Source organism: Anas platyrhynchos, chromosome 4 (assembly GCF_047663525.1).
Source record: "Anas platyrhynchos isolate ZD024472 breed Pekin duck chromosome 4, IASCAAS_PekinDuck_T2T, whole genome shotgun sequence".
In the NCBI taxonomy this organism is placed as follows: Eukaryota; Metazoa; Chordata; class Aves; order Anseriformes; family Anatidae; genus Anas; species Anas platyrhynchos.
In genome coordinates this window covers 889,336-909,683 of record NC_092590.1, presented here as the reverse complement: position 1 = coordinate 909,683, position 20,348 = coordinate 889,336, and the positions used below count along the sequence as shown (strand labels likewise).

At 40.2% G+C, this 20,348-nt stretch overlaps 1 long non-coding RNA gene across 1 annotated transcript; it reads left to right on the top strand.

Moving 5' to 3' along the window:
* The first annotated feature begins 1,787 nt into the window (after positions 1-1,787).
* LOC140002376 (uncharacterized) lies at positions 1,788-14,498 on the top strand. The gene is made up of 3 exons (XR_011808741.1): positions 1,788-3,372; positions 5,375-9,506; positions 14,264-14,498. It is a non-coding gene; the product is annotated as an uncharacterized lncRNA (long non-coding RNA).
* The last annotated feature ends 5,850 nt before the right edge of the window (positions 14,499-20,348 follow it).

The window sequence follows — 20,348 nt, the reverse complement described above, 5'->3', positions numbered from 1 at the left end:
ACCCAGGCAAGATTAATTATTTCCTGTTACTAGCTTTACGAGTTACAGTCAAGTAGTCAAGCAGTACAGTCAAGTTTATAAGTAGCTTTGCAAGTTACAGTCAACAATTTTAAATGTTTGAACAAGTTGTTTTTAAAATTGCTGATTTTGTTTCTTTAAGACAAGAATTGTGTGAATGGTTGTAAATACTTTCTGCTTCGTTTTCTAGTACATGAAATTTAGTCTCTCAGAGCTTTTGCAGTATTAAAGACTTTAGAGTTAGTTATTTTTGAAAGTGTTAATTAAAGGAGTATTTTCTCTGTTCTTAAAGGCACGCTGAGACAGTGGTTCACAAGAATACAAAGTTAAAGTTTTCTTCTCACTTGACTTAAATCTGACCTAAGTGCTGACAAGCAAATTGCTGCCTAAACTGTTTTGACCGTTGCTCCTTCAGTGAATTGCAGTTCTGATGCTCTTGAGTATGATTAAAATCATCTGCTTCCTAGTCTCAGTAAAATCTTTCTTTCTCTTTCTCTTTTGTGCAAACTGAAGTATTCATAGAGGACTTACATGATGATCAGGATGCTTGTTGTATCCATAGAGTATGCTACTTATATTTAAATGGTGGTTATAGTTTGCCCCATATTCTTTTCTCACAGTCGCAAGTGATATATGAGCAGTATCAGTAGTTAGAATTCTGAGTGAAGAGAAGAACAGTTGTCTGAAGGTAGATACAAGAAAACTTGTGAAGGTTTTAGAGAGATGTTCGTGTAGTTTGTCTTCAGGAACGTCTGGATACCTTTCACAGAGCTTTTCTGTACAGTTGTAGCAGAGGGACAGAATGACAATTTCACAAAATCTTTATTCTTCCAACAATGCTAGTTACACAGTTAAAATTTAGCCTAAGTAGATTGTATGAAATAAAGCAAAGGAGTGTATTAAATGTATTAAAATGAGGATCATGCACAGATCATTAAATATTTTCTTTCTCCTATGATCCATTTAGTTAGAATTATAAAATAGAGTGATTTTGTATGTGAAAATCTCTTCCCAAGGCTTTCATAAACATTTGTTTAAGCACAAAATAAAGCATGTGCGTATTACTAATGTACTCGTATATTTTAGTCTATTGGTATTGTGGTTTAGAAAATCATAGACTTGAAAACTGAAATAACTGATGTTGTGGATGTGTTACAGTTACTACGGATTTCAAAAGTTTACGACCCCTTAACTATTCTTATGGACTGGATCTCAGACCAACACCTTAGCAAAATAGAAATACAAGAAGAGAGAGAGGGCAGTGAGAAACCTCAGTGTGCTAAAGAAAACTACACTCTAGAAAATTGTATGAAGGTAAAGGCATTTGAATTTGTTTAGGTTGAAATGTTAAGATTCTTTGTATTATTTCTGAGTGTAACAGGTCTGCCTGTTTTACACACGCTTTGAATACATGAATTAAAAGAAAACAGCAGTTAATCCATCAGTATTAATTCCAACAGTGAGATGTAATAGATAATTTTTCATACAGATATTTATACAGATCATTTTTAAGGAAATGTGTAGTGTGCAGTCTGACCTTGAGATTCCACCTGTCTTTCTATTTTAAGTCACTTTTCTCAGCTGATAATTTATCTCGTGTTTTATCTGTAATACTGTATGTAATTCCTTTTTCCTAAGGAGACACACACGTCTAATTTAAAGTATTTTAGTGCTGATACTAGGTATTAAAAGTTCAAGTTATGTCTTATAAAAGATGATACCGTGCTATACTTGTAACGCTTTTTTGGGATACCAAGGCTTGGAAATCAGTGAAGCGTTCAGGAAATCTGCTTTTTCTGTTTGTTTGTTTGTTTGTTTAATTATTATTCTATCTAAAATTTGTAGCCCTTGGTATTAGACTTCAGAGCTTGAGCTCACACAATGTCTTTCCACTTTTTGTGTAAACCTGTGTAAAATGTAAATTCAGTATATAATTCTGTTACCTGTACCAGATCTGCCCAGTGAGTATTTGTACATGTAGTCTGTTAAACTCCGGGAATACGTTGATTTTAGTTTGGTTTAGTTTTGCTTAGTTTGCTTTTTACTTGTGGTTAGCTTGTACTGTAAGTTCGTATACTGCACGTAACTTTGCCATTCTGTATTTTTACAGCTTTTGCCTATGGTCACTGGACAGCTCCAGTGGATGCCATTTGTGGATCCTAAACTACATATGTCTGTGATTCAATTTATCTACTGGTCTCTAAGGCAGATAGACACTGGTAGTCAGGTAAATTCCCAAGAGATATTTTGCATTATAAATGAGTATGAAAAGTAGATATTTTCAGGGAGTATATATAAAAGAAACTTTGCTGTCTTTGCAAAGCATACATGCCTACCACAGATACATAGCAAATGAAAAACTAATTCTCACCAAATTAACTTTCTCACATTCGTTGTAATATTTTGCACCGTGTCTGTAAACATATTTTTGCACACATATGTGATCTTTGTTGCAGTAGTGTGTAGCATCTCAGAAATGGTATTTTCCATATGTGCTTACAAAACGTGTGAACTAGGAAAAGAAATATATTTTTGTTCGCTTTATGCATGAGATTTGTTGAAATTGATGGCAACGTGTGGCAAAGTAGCAAAGGTATTTTGATTTCTTTGTTCTCTACTCAGTGTCTAACTGAATAGAACTAAGCTGGTGGTTCCAGTGCTAATGAGAAGGTATTTTAAATGAGCTTGTTATTAAGTTTGATTCTGAAGTAATATTTCTGCACCGGTTTTTGAAAAGTCCAATACATCTTACCTGTACAGTATTCTTAAGGGTCATGTTTAGACCTTAGTTCTGTAAACGCTTTTGTAGGACCTAGCTTCAGGCATCTTCACAAAAGAGGGTAGTGTAGTAGGCAGCACTGATTAAAGCTGAGTTTGAACTGACTTTATTCTGGAACCAGAGGCAAATTAAATAATGTCAGCATATCAGGGGCCCTGACTACCTTGTTTCTTTGTGAAGTGTGTGTTGACTAGGCCCTGTGCTAATGTTGTTCAACTGCTTGTGGAACGCAAAGTAGTATCCCATGTACAGACTATATTGCAATACACGGTCACGACATCTGCTATTTAATATTTAATCCTTAGGGGAACATACGTACTTAGCAGACAGGATTTTCATGTATTTTAATGTTTACGCTAAATGTGCACGTTGTTTGAAACAGGATGCAAGCATGACAGCAACAATGGAGAGACTTGCAGAAGTTATTCTCAAAGGCGCAGTACAAAAGGGAAGCATGCAAAAATGGACTAAAAAGTCTACACGGAGTAAACCAAAAGCTGCACATTTCTTTAAAAGCTCCTCTATGCCTTTGAGGTTTCTGTCAACTTTAGTTGTGCTTAGAACAGCAAAACGAAGTAAGTTCTGGTTTTTATTATGTCTTTTTTAAATTATCTTTTTCTTTTTCTTTTTTTTTTTTTTTTTAAATCTTATTTTCAGGTATGTGCCCAGACAAAAAAACAAATGTACAAAATGCAGCAGTTCAATGATACTGTAGCATCTGTAATGCTTTAGTAGTAAAGGATGTTTTATTTGAATTTTACCACCTGATGAAGCATAATATAGGGAAGCAAGTATGAACCTTGCTATTATTCATGTCATAATTTGTGTGGTCATTTTAATATGCTTTATTTATGTCAGTGAGATCAACGTATTTTGTGACAAAGGGGAAAAGAGATGTTGGTAATTCTCTCAAGCAATCACCGTAGCAGTGATTTGTTTGTCAAGATCTGCACTGCATATAATGGTACAGCTAATTGCTCCTCAGTAAACTGAAATCAGTAGCAAATTCAGAACAGTTCTAGAATTTCATTGCTTTGTCAAAGTTTAATGTAAAGCTCATACTCTATCTAGCTCTTACCTCTCTGCTGTCTCCCCTTTTCTCCTACCAAGTCTGTCACTGCAAGTGGCTACCCATAAACATTATCAGCATTGAAGAATGCTACCATATGCTGATGCAGTATAGTAATGTATTTTGTTAACAGGCAAAAGCAAACGAGGTCGTACTTGTCTGGAGATATCGCAGTTCTTAGTGACTTTTGCTTCAGTTCATGAGAGTTACTCCACTTGTGCAATTTCCAGGATGCCGTAGTATCTCTTCTCAGCAGCAGTTTCTTTAAAAACAAACAGGGCCTGAAAAGACAAAAAACGTTTTCTTTGAAGTGATGACAAAAATACTGACCTGTGCAGTATTTATACTGGTAGTACTTAGAATAAGTAGGATTTAAACATTCTGGAAGACCACCCTGTCACCATTAATAAACAAATACAGTATTTCAGCTGTTGGAGGGAAGAATCAGTGTATTTTCAATTTCAGTATCATATAGTTTCAGTCAGAATATTTTGGTGAAGCATGATTACCCTGAAATTGAAACTCACATTTCTAGAAATGTTTGAAAATGATGCAAATGAATTACAATACAAAAAAAGTACTTATTGCAGAGATTAACTATAAGCAGATGAAAGCTGTTGATCAGAATGAATCAGTTTAGCTTCTCATGGTTGGTTTTTACTGCGAGCCTATAGAACATGGAAAAAAATTACCTGTTAAATTTATGTTGAAACTTACCGTGTATGAATTTTCATCACTGACCACATGTCTAATGATCTAGCGATGACAAAGCAGCACATTCAGTTTAAACATATATATCCTGTTCCCTTCAAGATGCTAATATCCAGCAGATGGCACTGTAATTAAACTTTTGCTATGTGATAAATTTTTCCCTTACTCTTAATTTTCTGTGCTCCAGATGATCAATGCTATTCCAAGATATTGAGGAAGATTTGACATCATGAAATTAAGAAAACTGAATTGATTCACTTAATCTAAATTCTCTGAATAATTTAGTGTTCTCCAAAATGGATGCATATATAACGTGGATGCATATATAACGTGGATGCATATATAACTTAAACTACAGCTTTTTATGGAAAGGAATGTGAATAGTTGCTGTCATGACAGTAATTGCAGTTATTCAGATGAATGAGCCTTTTACTCCTTTATTAGAGGCTTCCCAGATGTTGAAACCAATATAGTCCCAAACTATGCAGCTTGTGATTTCTTTTCTCTCTTAAGGAAGAGATTAGAAAGGTGTTATATTTGCAAATATATTTTGCTCAATTTGTGAGTTGTAACTTGTCTTTTTTTCCACTCACAACAATTTTTGTAAGGAATAAAAATAGGCAGAAGATGCATTTAAACAAATAAGTAAATTAATATTTTCAGCCATTTAATTTTTTTTTTTTTAATTAGTATATATCTGCAACAGTAACTCTTAGGATAAATATTCATGTATTTGTGATCATCTAATGGAACTGTGATTACATAATTTTTATTCCCTGTTTTCTGTTATCTTTCAGTGAATTACCTGACTCAGGCATTTCGTTCCCTTTGCGTGGACTTGAAGACAGATGAAGGAAAGATCTTATTTTTGCAATACCGATGTGTGCCTATCATACTAAGCCACTTAACTATATCCAAAAAATGTCTCCTTTTTATTGCACTTAATGCATTAGTTGAGATGGCCATGAACAACGATAAAAGTGAGTAATTGAAAAAAATACATACAAAGTTATGATGAAAGTAGGTGAGGTAAGCATAAATACCAAATCAAAAATAACGTGCTGCTTCTCTATAAATAACCTGATCTAGCATTAGCATTCATTTGTGTCATTTAAATTCATTAGAGATATAAAGTATGTTTCTGAATTGTCCGTCTCTTCTCACTGTCAGCATCCAAGCTTTACATCTTGTCCTGGTTGCTTTCTTAGTGGTGTGATTTTTTTTGATGTTTAGTTTAGCTTTTCTGTTTATTCCACTGGTTTACCTTGCTGATGTTTTGCCAATGAGTAATTTTCTTTTGAAGTAAGGCTGTGCCAGGGCAGCCATTTCATGAAATCCTGTTAGCAGGTGGAGATAAAATAAATAAATAAATAAATAAATAAACTTTTATCTTTTTTTACCCCCCTAATGTGAACAGCTCACCCCTAGCCATTTTTCACTTTAAAGTAATTGGAAATGGCACATCTGTAAGGGATGGTTATGTTTCAATGAGTTGTACTGTGGTGTGGTCCTATAAAAGGGTTAATAGTCTCCTTCACAGTGGTTTTCCAGGTGACACAGGCAAAGAATCAGTTGATAACAATCTGGATGAACACACAAGTAGTGAGCCATTCCAGTGTCATGTGGAACAATCCTTGTTAATTTTCTTAAAATAAAAAGTATTCATTGTTTTTTGGAACAGAAAAGGGAAGGAGAAGGGACTGCTGCTATTTGTGAAATGTATATTGTTGGCTTGGGGTATTTTGTTACCATGTACTATAGGGGCAAAAACAGAAAGCGTGTTTGACTTGGGATGGAACAACGTTGAGTTAGAAGGCATTTTGTAGTGAGATAAGTGGCAGAAAGATTTACCTGATGTTGTTTTCATCCTTTTTAAGACCGTGTGGTTAGTTTATCTATTTATTTTTTTTACACTAAAGTATTTCTAATCATCATAATTTTGATCGGTATAGTAACTGGGAAAGAAAAACCTAAGCAGGGTTGATGGTATCTGACATTACTTTGAAGAAAAATTCCACTAACAGTACATGTTCTGTTATCTAGTAGTAGTCATTTCGATCTGCTGGATGCCTAGATTTGGAAGAATAATGGAGATAAATTGTGACAAGTTCACATTTTGCCATGTTGCTTGTAACCTTGTTGCATGTCAAATGTAACCGTTCAGGTATTGGTACCATCTGTTTCCTATCTATAGGTAGTATCTTAATGACAAATTAGAATTAATAGTCTTATTGCTGTTCATCTTTACTGGCACGCAGCTTTTCATGTACCCCATCCCTGTTTGGTTCAGGTGTTTCACATCCAGAATCCTGTCAGTCTGTCTTGTTATAAAGGTAGTTCCTGGCCTCCAAGGTGTAGGTTTTTGTTCTGGTCTTTTCTGATCTTTGTAAACTTCTGTTCAGTCCAACTTAGTTCTGTGACATAAGGAATCCTGTTCTATTTTCAACCTTTTTTATTGCTTTTTTATGTTTGTGATGGTCATTTAAGAATGAGGGTGGCCTCCCGTACATCCTGTGTCATAGCTGCGTGAAGGTCTTGCACATCTAGGAAGCTGAAGAACAATTGATACCATCCTGAGGTCAACATGCACTGGGTGATGGGCTGGACCTGTCCTTGGGCTCTCTTAACTCGGGGTCACCCACGAAGGCATCCACACTCGAGAGGCCTTGCACTGACTGTTACCTCGCCTGCCCTCCGTTGTGCTATAACCACTGGCTCTTAGCAGGCCCAGCTGTTGACGACGAGAATCAGTTAAACTCAGCAAATGGTTCCAATCTTGCCAGTGACTGTGTAAGAGACAGCAGCTCATCAGCAAGCTGTTCAGTGTAGTTACTGGTTCTTTTTCTGTGGTCCTTATGTAACTTTTCCACGAGCTAACTCTCCATCACTCTGTTGGGTTGGTCCGCTCTCCTGGCAGATCCACATGCAATTAGAAACGAGGCAAAACCGTAATGGTTAATTTGTTAAAACATGAACTTCAAGCTGGTGTTCCTGACAGTCTTCATTTTCTGAGGTGACAGAGCTTTAGCTATAAAACAGAAATTTCTGAATGACAATAGCTGGTGAGACTTGATGCTGTGAGTGACTGATCACTTTGAGGGTAAATTTCAGATGAGTTCTGTCAACAGTGATAAATTGCTCATTGTTCATGACAGTCTACCAATGAAGTTAAGTTAATGTAACTACCAAATGCTGCAATTTTTTATGGCTCCTATGGGAGGCTTTTGCAGATTATTTAAAATTGTGTCAAATCCTGACCGGATAGATTCCAAGTTAGTTTTTCTACAGTAGTGAATAAAAACAAAATCTGTGCAGAGATGATGCAGAAAAATATGTAAAAATACACAGTTTTTATTCTTCTAGTTCATCAGATAGACAGGCATTTAAATTATATGCTTATTTTGTCCATTTGTGATGATTTAAAATCTATTCTGCAAAAGCTTATTTGAAATGAATATATAAAATGAATAGATAAACAATGTAGGAAAAATCTCTTTAAATGCATGTCTTTATCAGTTTGCTTTCATGTGATTGAACTTTGTGAAACTTGAGGTATTATTTCCACTTTGGCTCTTCTGCTTTATGGTAAAATTCCCTCAGCGTATTTTTTATATTGTTTTATAAACCTCACAGTTAAAACATTTTACAGTGTATCTGTATGTATATGTGTGTGTATATATATTAATAAAGTTTTCTTAAGATACCTTAAGACCGGTATTTTTAATAATAAAATAATACAGTATTATTGAGACCAGTAAGAACAAGCCAGCAAAGAAATGGCCAAGTAAGCAGAATATGGTATTTGTTTACACCTACAAAAAGGAATTTAAGGCATTTTTAGATATTTAAGGATATTTATAGGAATAAATTGTAGGACCTCCTTCTTCTACAGTAAAAGTAGAATAATATTACAATAACTATTAATTTAATGGCATATTCTAAGTAACTATATCCTGGGGCATACCAAGTGTGTTTATACGCTAAGGGCAGAGTGCAGTGAATAGTGACTTGTTTTGTTGGATTCCTAACAAATGTGTTCAGTTCTGTGACCTATTAAATCGGTACTTATGTTCTTTATGGTGTTGCTCTAAATCAGTCTGTACTATTAGAATCAAGAGTGAAATAACACAAGGGAACAGATTTTACTTTATTCTGAATTGACTAAGTTTTGGGGAGCAGGATAAATAGAAAAGATTATACTATATGGCCATGTTTAAAAATTATCCAGCATTTTACAGGAATTGTTTTGATATTCAGGTGTTCTTATCCAACTCTGACCTCTCAATTACGATTCTGCCTGTCTTGAAACGGTACGGTGACAGTTTTGATAATGAAAAGCTGTCTAGTCATCAGTGTCTACATGTACTATTTCTGTACGTCATTTTGCAGCAGCTTAAAATATTTCCTTGTCAGTTTTTTTAGCATAGCTTAGTGTTCTCCTCATGTCATCATAAGAAAAGGAGCGTTGAATAAACATGTTGAAGATGAGATTTTTTTATCTGAGTTTAAAATTGCTCAGTGTCCTGTTTTCCTTTGTTCTCAAGGGAATAGGCCTTGTTTTAATACCACAAGTGCTGGTAATATCAGAATTCTTAGGAACTTGGGTGAGTTTTGTTCGCGGTTTTACCTGATTTTTGCATCACATGCCTAGAATATACCCAGTTAGTACATTGTTCTCATGGTTGCACAGCATGAGGCGCATATAAAACCCTCAAAAGCTATAAATCAATGATTTAGTTTTCCATGAGCCAAGTGCTGTGATTAAACTTTTTAACTATTTTCTTTTACAGTTTACTTAAAGATTTTCCTGGAAGACTGCAGTAATGAACGCTTTTTCCATACTTTGGCTGCATTGCTTCAGAATCGCGAGCTAGACATTTCGATTTTGGAAAGGATTTGTTTTATATTACAGAAACTCTCCGAAATAAAGTAATCCTTTAGTACCGTTTTTCTGTTAATTGCCATTAGATCACTGAACTTGGGGACCTTTCTCTTTTTTTAAAAGCGCATCTCTGTTTTGACGTTCATTTGCTCCAATACAAATAATGCTGGACTTTCATTGTTAGCAATTATGTTTAAAATGTTTGTCACAGATATGTAAGATGAATCTCTCAATTTGCCTATATATCTGTGTAGTTCAGAATATGAACTAAAAAATAACTAGCCTAAAGAACATATATTCCTCATTTATTTAGATGACGAGAATGCTTAGAAGAAAACCCTTCTTTTCTTCCCCCTGACCTTCAGTTTTACTGAGTTACTTGGTAAAAATGTCCTCTGAAAATTGTTTTGTATGTGACTTAAATTTCAGTTTTGTCAATTTTCATCTCTATCAAAACAAACAAACAAAACAAACAAAAAAACAACACACGGTTTAAAGTCTTGAGCCATTTAAGACTTTGGGGGAATGTTAACCTTTACAGAATAGGTTTCTGTTGCTTACTGGTTACTAATTTATTATAACAAAGAGCTTCAGCATGTCAGTGGTAGAATGCTGCTGAGTTCCGTTGATGTACATTATTTAATGGGATTGTTTCATTTATAAAAGCAGGTATTTACACTAAACTGTTGCTTACATTAGAGTTAGTTATTTACAAAACTGAGGGTTTTGTTTGATTTTTCTTAGGAACAAAATTGAACTCTGGGGGAAAAAAAAAAAAAAAAAACAACAAAAAACTTCCTGTAAAATACTCTAATTTAAATCATATTTTTCATCGGAAATAAACTAAAGGTGTACTCAGAAATCCAGATTTTTTAATTTGTTTAATTAAAAGACAACCTCACAGGTGGTGCCATAAATCTTAAGAAATGAACCTTGAAATATTCTTTAATTTTTTTATCCTTGGTTTTGTAGTAGTTCATTACTGTATTTGCCTCGATGTTATTGTGGATTTTCTGTACACATCCTGTTTCTGAAATCTTGCTTCTCACTGGGGAAATCTTTTTAAAGGTTTTCCTTGATCTTCCACTGTACTACATGTAAATACCATTTAGTCAAGAGAAAGCATAGTTCTTGATGTGAGGAATGTTTTAACAATTCCAATTCGTGTCCATAAATTCGTGTCCATAAAGAATAATTCTGTTTGAATCCTGTCTGCCTCTGGGCCCTGCACTGGCAATTTAGTTCTTGAACCACAGATGCAGTGTGTCCCAGTCTCCCCCTCATTCCAGTCAATTTATCAGGTCTTCAGAAAACACTCCCTAAATTTATGAACCTGTTTGCTTTTGTTATTCCTGACTTCTAGTTCTAACAGTTACGGTTTTTTTTCTGTCTTCTTCGAGATTGATTTAACACTGCTATAGATGTTATGTAGATGACTGTAAATAGCTGGGAAAGAATGTTTTAATTGCTCGTGAGTCGTCAACCTGTTTGGGAGTTTCAGAACAACTGATAATAACTGGTGACTGCTGGTGACTGTTATGGGATCCTTGGTATCTGGCCAGGGGGGCCAAGAGATTAAGAGGAAGAAAAAAGAAGCTGAAGGACGGTTGGGAGACAAGACCTGTGGAGAGTGTACAGAGAGTGTTCCATAAACTTGGAATAGTGCCGAGTAAGTACAAAGGGTGAGAGGAAGACTACAAGCCTTCAGCATGAAAGACCCCTAGAGACCCCCAGAGGAGACTGATGCGCATGCTCCAGTAGGAGGAACTGGACCCCGGAAGCTAATTATAATAATCTATTTTTTTAGAAGTAGTAATGAATATGTATTAGTCTAGGCGCATAAAAATCAGCTGCTTGATGTAACTGGTGTGCATCCTGGTGGAGCAGAGACTCCCGGTGCAGCCAGCGCTGTTTGCTTACCTCTATTCCTTTATATTCTTTTAATAAATCCTATTTTTTTTATTTAATCCTAATTTGAATCCTGAGCCATTTATAACAATTTGGGGGCTCGTCCGGGATGGTTATAGTTCCTGAATTCTGATTTAATCTAGGAGAGGTGCCCCACCATTTGGTGGCTCCTGTTTGAGTCAGATCGGGACTAATGCCATCCTGAACCTGAATAAAGGTAAGCAAAGAATTTGATTTTTTTTGAGCTCCCTTGTTGCCGGCTATTTTTTGCCCGTAATTCTGCGCGCGAAGATCCGGACGAAGACGACAGAGTCGTTTGGATACCGTTCGGTTGGATTCCGGTGCCCGGAATCGAACCGGATGAAGACGACAGTCGTTTGGATACCGTCTGGTTCGATCCCAGACGAAGACAGCAGAGACGCTGGTGGATACCGTCCGATTGGAGTCTGGACGAAGACGACTGATTCGTAAGATACCGTCCGGTTGGGTAAGGGTACGGTTGCCAGTTTTTGTGTGTGAGAGTGTAACTGAGACTTCTAAAGTCAGCGTGGAGGTCTTTTTGTTTTCTCACTGGTTCTAATCTCCTGTCGGGGGGGCTGGACTGGTGAGAAGAGGGATACGTGGGTGGGTGATAGGTCCTAAACCCCCTGCAAGACACTCTCACTGGGCAACCAAGGACTGTGGGAATTGCCACTAGTAAAATTCCCGGATGGGTCAGATAAAATCGAAGACCAAGGACCAGAAAGGGAGCAAATTACCAGATATATAACCAAAAAGTCCATTATGAATAATGATTAGAAATTGGAACAATAGGGGCCCCAGAAAATTGAAGAGTAAATTAAAAATGATCCAGTATTTTATGACAGAATGACCAAAAGAACCCTTAAGACCCCCTGTATTTTGATCCACGGAGGACGGGGTCTGTCAGGCTTTGAACACTAATAGTAGAATACCCGTGGATCCAGAAAAGAGCAAGCTGAAACATTGGAATTAGAAATTAGAGAGCAATTGATTAAGAATGAATATGTGCTCCATTTGTGCCTGTGCTGCGCTTATACCACCAGATAACAGGAGCCTCTCGGACCCCGAGAACCAGATCAAAAACAACCTCATGGTTCAGACTTTAACCAAGGGGTCTAAGATAAGGAGGAGTGTTCACAAAGGGACAGGTTATGTGTGTGTATAGGAATGTTCATGTATATGTAACTTTTTACTAAAGCAATTTGTCACGTTAGGCCTGCACGACTTTGGGGGGGACTACCCGCCCCGTGCCTCACGGAACTGAGTAAACATACCTACTTTACAATCCTACTGATTGTGGAGTCAGCTTTCTGTGAGTCATTTTGGTGAGCCAGGCAGGAGACACTCTGCTCGGCTGCGGGATCGGCTGCAGCATGGACGCCCCTAGGTGCACCCTGAGCGTTTTTGCTCGGAGGGGACTCCACTCTCAGCTGCTCACCGCAGGAGCAAGGATCTCCTGAAACTGCAGACAAACGGTATGTTTTCGGCTGCTGGAGGGATAGTAACTGGAGTGTTAATAATTGTATGTGTTTTTATGTATGTATTTTGTGTTGAAAGTATTTGTGTAAATGTAAGGGTTTGAAACAAAGTGTTACAAGTCACTTCACGAAGAACACAGTCAGAGACAATACTTGTTTGGTTGGTTATCATTCTAAATTATATTCCTGTGGTATGAATGAGATGTGCTGGAGGCCTCCGTGTGCGATGGTGCTGTGTGAGTGAGACGCAGCGTTGCTGCAAAGCGAGTGCAGAGTTCCGATCCGTTGTTCCGTACTCTCCGCAAGGGGAGTGGGCAGAGACGAACGAAGTGCTTGACAGACTGAAAAGAAGTGCTGTTTTATCCAAGTTTTGAGTGGTGGTGCCTAATATATGGGCCCGGTGTATCTTGTGTATCTTGTGTATCCTATTTTTGCTCTTAAATGTTTTGACTGTGACAAGAAAAAGGCAGGAGCATGACATGACATGCTTCCTGCAACATATGAGGCCCACACAGGGCAAGACCTGGACTCGCTGAGACCTGAACAGGCCGAGACCAGAGCAGTGCTGGGAGACCCGAGACACTACGGAGGGACTACCGCTGGACGGAGAGAGCCCTGAGAGACGCTGCGGAGCCACAGATTGCTCTGAGAGACACAGAATAGACCTGACAGAAGCTGCAAAACGCGGGGAAATTGAAGTAATTGCGGAACATCTGAGATCGAGTTGCTACGGGAGACCAGAGGCGTCAGTGGACACCGGTAGCTGACCCTCAGCGTGTGGCGAGTCGGCACAGAGCAGAGGGGCGGACATCAGGACCCTGCAGCCTGTCTGACATAACCATGGAGGCAGCGGCAGCAGCGGCTGTGCTGCTTCACTCTGGCATTCTTTTTATAAAAGGTTTATCTTGCAATGTAAAAAAGACTATTCGTCCCCAGATCGGTGTTATAACTATTGCTAATGACGACTTAGCTCTATTGCAGGGCAGGAGTGCAGAGACGCAGATCACACTGCCAAATGACCACCGGCAGGCTCTTTCACAAACCTAAGGTTGCAGCTGGCACTGCCTGCAGCCGTATAGCAGACGTTCCACTCTCTTTCCTAACTAGTAATCATGTGTCTCATCCATTTGTGGTGAATGGTCAGTGGCAAAAAGAAAAGGAGGATGCCACTGACACTAACAGCATGGGTAATAGGAGTAGTATAAGTGACACAGGTGACGGTGCGGGGTGCTGGGTGCTCTGCCTGCTGCTCGCCTTCGCCTGACTGTGCACTGCTGCCAACGGTGCTAGAGTAAAATGTGAAGACTGCTCAGATGGCAGTGATGAGAGTGCTTGTGTGAAGAAGATATGTGAAAAAGATGTGTGCTGAATCTGATTTTGTGTGCAACAGTGGTCAGTGTGTGCTAAACAGATGGCAGTGTGATGGGGATCCGGATTGTGAAGATGGGTCTGACAAAAGTGCTGAGCTGTGTCATATGAGAACAGTGTCATGGAAATGTGATGGTGAAAGAGACTGTGACAGTGGAGAGGATGAAGAGAATTGTGGCAATGTGACTTGTAGTGCAGCAGAGTTCACATGCAGTAGTGGACAATGTATTTCCAAAAGCAATGCAGACAAAAAAATTTTGTCTGCAATGGTCAAGGTGACTGCTCCGACCCCTCGGATGAATCTTTGGAGCAGTGTGGCTGCCAGCCTGCACCTCCGGTGAAGTGTTCTGTGAGTGAGGTGCAGTGCGGCTCAGGTGAATGTATCCACAAGAAGTGGTGATGTGACAGAGATCCTGATTGCAAGGATGGAAGTGATGAAATTAACTGCCCTTCTTGGACCTGTGGACCAGACCAGTTCAGATGTGAAGATGGGAACTGTGTCCATGGGAGTAGGCAGTGCAATGGTGTGAGAGACTGTCTGGATGGCACTGATGAAGCAAACTAACAATGTTATTCAGTGCTCAGGACCTGGCAAATTCAAGTGCAGAAGTGGAGAATGCATAGATATCAATAAAGTGTGTAACCAGCAGAGAGACTGCAAGGACTGGAGTGATAAGCCCCTGAAGGAATGCAACATAAATGAATGTGACTGTCCAGCTGGGAAACTGTGGAGTTAGTGATGAATGCCAAAACCCTGGTATCTGTAGTCAAATCTGTATCAACCTGAAAGGCTATCAGATGAATCCTGCTACAGGAACCTGGAAAGGGCCATACGGCAAAGCAAATTAGATAACTGTTATTTAACTTGTCAGAAGATAAAAAAGAAAGTGTTTCAACAAGCAGCCACGGGAGGGAAGAATCACTGAACCCTCGGTGTGAGGGACTGTACCTTGTTTTACTGACTACTGAAACAGCTGTGAGAACCGCAGAAAGGGACCCATGCATCCAGAATAAAAGGACCAGTAACTACTGAAACTTGGAGGGCTGAGTCCGCTCCTGGGAAACTGAAACTCAAGCTAAGGAAGAACTAATATTCTGGCAACGAGGCTCTGCATGAATTAAGGATGCCAAATAAAGGGGACAAGCTTGAAGTGAGGAAAGGGAGAAGGCAAGACCAGGGCAGGACCCTCCACTGTGGTGTGTATGGTCTCACGAGGGAGGCAACCCCTATGGGTATTGACTGCCGAGTGAGAGGGCCTGGACTGGACTTCTCCCACACTAAGGTTAGGTTGTCCTGAGAAAATAACATAAGAACCTTTATTTTAACCTATATAAATTTGTGATTTCGTTTTCCAGGAGCTGGATCACCCTGACAGGCCGAACGGTAACACAAGCCTGAATCAACCCTGAAGGTGTTTGCCTATTATGATCCAGATACGTGGGCAGAAGACAGATCCTGGGACTATAGGACCCCAGTATATATACTTAATAGAATAATTAGGTTATTAGCTGTAATAGAAATAGTTATAAATGATGAGAACTGCTTTGTATCAAAATTGCCTAGCTTTGGATTATTTACTAGCACAAGAAGGAGAAGTCTGTGGAAAATTTAGCTTTAGTAATTGCTGTTTAAAGATTGATAAAAAGGGTGTTTCTTCCTAATAGCTGATAGAATGTTATGTTCTGGTTTAGGATGAGAAGAATGTTAATAATATGCTGATGTTTTAATTGTTTTTAATTGTTACAGAGCAGTGCTTACACCAAGCCAAGGACCAAGCCAAATTCAGCTTCTCACTGTCCTGCCAGCAGGCAGGCTGGGAGGAGGGCCGGACTGCTCGGGGTTGGGTTGGGCATCGGACAGCAGGTGGTGAGCAATTGCATTGTGCAACACTTGTTTCGTATACATTATTACTAGTAGTAATATTATCATCATTATTATTGTTATTATTATTATTATTTTCTTGTTATCTCAACTCACAGGCTTCACTTTCCCATTTCTCTCTCCCATCCCAGAGAAGGAGAGGGGGGGAGGTGAGCGAGCAAACACAAACCTGGAAGGATATGGAATGGGATTTATTTTCATGGCTGCCTGGTGGACCATGGGTTAAAAGAGTGTTATTTTTATTGTTATGTGGTGTAATGACGTTATTATTTGTACCTTGTATGATACCTTGTTTTACATTATCAATACACCGGGTGATAAATAGTACATTGGTAATAACTTCATTAAAAAAGGAAGGGAATATGTCAATTATGATGCTTAAGGATTGGACCCTCCAAGAACAAACTGATGAAATCCAATTATTAATAACAGAAGAGACACGAATTGGGGATAGTAAAAAGAAGATAAGGGATTGTGAGGAATGTTTTAACAATTCCAATTCGTGTCCATAAATTCGTGTCCATAAAGAACAATTCTGTTTGAATCCTGTCTGCCTCTGGGCCCTGCACTGGCAATTTAATTCTTGAACCACAGATGCAGTGTGTCCCAGTCTCCCCCTCATTCCAGTCAATTTATCAGGTCTTCAGAAAACACTCCCTAAATTTATGAACCTGTTTGCTTTTGTTATTCCTGACTTCTAGTTCTAACAGTTACAGCCTTTTTTTCCTGTCTTCTTTGAGATTAACTTAACACTGCTATAGATGTGTCTGTGAATGGCTGGGGAAGAAAGTATTAATTACTCGTGAAGCGTCAAATAAGAAAGCTGTTTGTGTTTGATGTCTGGGAGTTTCAGAACAACTGATAACAACTAGTGACTGTTATGGGATACTATGAGGATCCTTGGTATCTGGCCAGGGGGGCCAAGAGATTAAGAGGAAGAAAAAAGAAGCTGAAGGACGGTTGGGAGACAAGACCTGTGGAGAGTGTACAGAGAGTGTTCCATAAACTTGGAATAGTGCCGAGTAAGTACAAAGGGCGAGAGGAAGACTACAAGCCTTCAGCATGAAAGACCCCTAGAGACCCCCAGAGGAGACTGATGCGCATGCTCCAGTAGGAGGGACTGGACCCTGGAACCTAATTATAATAATCTATTTTTTTTTAGAAGTAGTAATGAATATGTATTAGTCTAGGTGCATAAAAATCAGCTGCTTGATGTAACTGGTGTGCGTCCTGGTGGAGCAGAGACTCCCGGTGCACCCAGCGCTGTTTGCTTACCTCTATTCCTTTATATTATTTTAATAAATCCTATTTTTTTATTTAATCCTAATTTGAATCCTGAGACATTTAAAACACTAAGGTCCTATTGCTGAGGGCCTACTGCTGAGGTCCTAATGCTGAGGTCCTATTGCTGAGGTGCTACTCCTGAGGTGCTGAAGCTGAGGTCCTAATGCTGAGGTCCTAATGCTGAGGTCCTAATGCTGAGGTCACAATGCTGAGGTCCTAATGCTGAGGTCACAATGCTGAGGTCCTATTGCTGAGGTCCTATTGCTGAGGTCCTATTGCTGAGGTCACAATGCTGAGGTCACAATGCTGAGGTCCTATTGCTGAAGTCCTAATGCTAAGGACCTATTGCTGGGGTCACAATGCTGAGGTCCTATTGCTGAGGTCCTATTGCTGAGGTCCTATTGCTGAGGTCACAATGCTGAGGTCCTCTTGCTGAGGTCCTCGTGCTGAGGTCCTCTTGCTGAGGTCCTCTTGCTGAGGTCACAATGCTGAGGTCACAATGCTGAGGTCACAATCCTGAGGTCCTATTGCTGAGGTCCTATTGCTGAGGTCCTATTGCTGAGGTCACAATGCTGAGGTCACAATGCTGAGGTCACAATGCTGAGGACTTATTGCTGAGGTCACAATGCTTAGGTCCTATTGCTGAGGTCACAATGCTGAGGTCCTATTGCTGAGGTCCTATTGCTGAGGTCTTATTGCTGAGGTCTTATTGCTGAGGTCACAATGCTGAGGTCCTATTGCTGAGGTCCTATTGCTGAGGTCCTATTGCTGAGGTCCTATTGCTGAGGTCCTATTGCTGAGGTCCTATTGCTGAGGTCCTATTGCTGAGGTCGTATTGCTGAGGTCCTATTGCTGAGGTAACAATGCTGAGGTCCTATTGCTGAGGTCCTATTGCTGAGGTCCTATTGCTGAGGTCACAATGCTGTGGTCCTCTTGCTGTGGTCCTCTTGCTGAGGTCCTCTTGCTGACGTCCTCTTGCTGACGTCCTCTTGCTGACGTCCTCTTGCTGAGGTCCTATTGCTGAGGGCCTATTGCTGAGGGCTTATTGCTGAGGGCCTATTGCTGAGGTCCTATTGCTGAGGTCCTATTGCTGAGGGCCTATTGCTGAGGGCCTATTGCTGAGGGCCTATTGCTGAGGGCCTATTGCTGAGGGCCTATTGCTGAGGGCCTATTCCTGAGGGCCTATTGCTGAGGGCCTATTGCTGAGGTCACAATGCTGAGGTCCTATTGCTGAGGTCCTATTGCTGAGGTCCTATTGCTGAGGTCCTATTGCTGAGGTCGTATTGCTGAGGTCCTATTGCTGAGGTCCTATTGCTGAGGTCCTATTGCTGAGGTCCTATTGTTGAGGTCCTATTTCTGAGGTCACAATGCTGAGGTCCTATTGCTGAGGACTTATTGCTGAGGTCCTATTGTTGAGGTCCTATTTCTGAGGTCACAATGCTGAGGTCCTATTGCTGAGGTCGTATTGCTGAGGTCCTATTGCTGAGGTCCTATTGCTGAGGTCCTATTGCTGAGGTCCTACTGCTGAGGTCCTATTGCTGAGGTCACAATGCTGAGGTCACAATGCTGAGGTCACAATGCTGAGATCACAATGCTGAGGTCCTATTGCTGAGGTCACAAGGCTGAGGTCACAAGGCTGAGGTCACAAGGCTGAGGTCCTATTGTTGAGGTCGTGTTGCTGAGGTCCTATTCCTGAGGTCACAATGCTGAGGTCCTATTGCTGAGGTCCTATTGCTGAGGTCACAATGTTTAAGTCACATTGCTGAGGTCCTATTGCTGAGGTCACAATGCTGAGGTCACAATGCTGAGGTCCTACTGCTGAGGTCACAATACTGAGGTCCTATTGCTGAGGTCACAATGCTGAGGTCCTATTGCTGAGGTCACAATGCTGAGGTCCTATTGCTGAGGTGACAATGCTGAGGTCCTATTGCTGAGGTCACAATGCTGAGGTCCTGTTGCTGAGGTCCTGTTGCTGAGGTCCTGTTGCTGAGGTCCTATTGCTGCGGTCACAATGCTGAGGTCCTGTTGCTGAGGTCCTGTTGCTGAGGTCACAATGCTGAGGTCACAATGCTGAGGTCACAATGCTTAGGTCCTATTGCTGATGGCCTATTGCTGAGGTCCTATTGCTGAGGTCACAGTGTTGAGGTCCTATTGCTGATGTCCTATTGCTGAGGTCACAATTCTGAGGTCCTATTGCTGAGGCACTATTGCGGAGGTCAAAATGCTGAGGTCCTATTGCTGAGGTCCTGTTGCTGAGGTCGCAATGCTGAGGTCCTATTGCTGAGGTCACAATGCTGAGGTCCTATTGCTGAGGTCCTATTTCTGAGGACACAATGCTGAGGTCCTATTGCTGAGGTCCTGTTGCTGAGGTCACAATGCTGAGGTCCTATTGCTGAGGTCCTAATGCTGAGGTCCTAATGCTGAGGTCCTATTGCTGAGGTCCTATTGCTGAGGTCACAAGGCTGAGGTCTTATTCCTGAGGTCCTATTGCTGAGGTCCTATTCCTGAGGTCCTATTCCTGAGGTCCTATTGCTGAGGTCCTATTGCTGAGGTCCTATTGCTGAGGTCACAATGCTGATGTCCTATTGCTGAGGTCCTATTTCTGAGGTCGTATTGCTGAGGTCACAATGCTGAGGTCCTATTGCTGAGTCCCTGTTGCTGAGGTCAAAATGCTGAGGTCCTGTTGCTGAGGTCCTGTTGCTGAGGTCCTATTGCTGAGGTCCTGTTGCTGAGGTCCTATTGATGAGGTCCTATTGATGAGGTCCTATTGATGAGGTCCTATTGATGAGGTCACAATGCTGAGGTCCTGTTGCTGAGGTCCTGTTGCTGAGGTCCTGTTGCTGAGGTCCTGTTGCTGAGGTCCTGTTGCTGAGGTCCTGTTGCTGAGGTCCTATTGATGAGGTCATATTGATGAGGTCCTATTGATGAGGTCACAATGCTGAGATCAG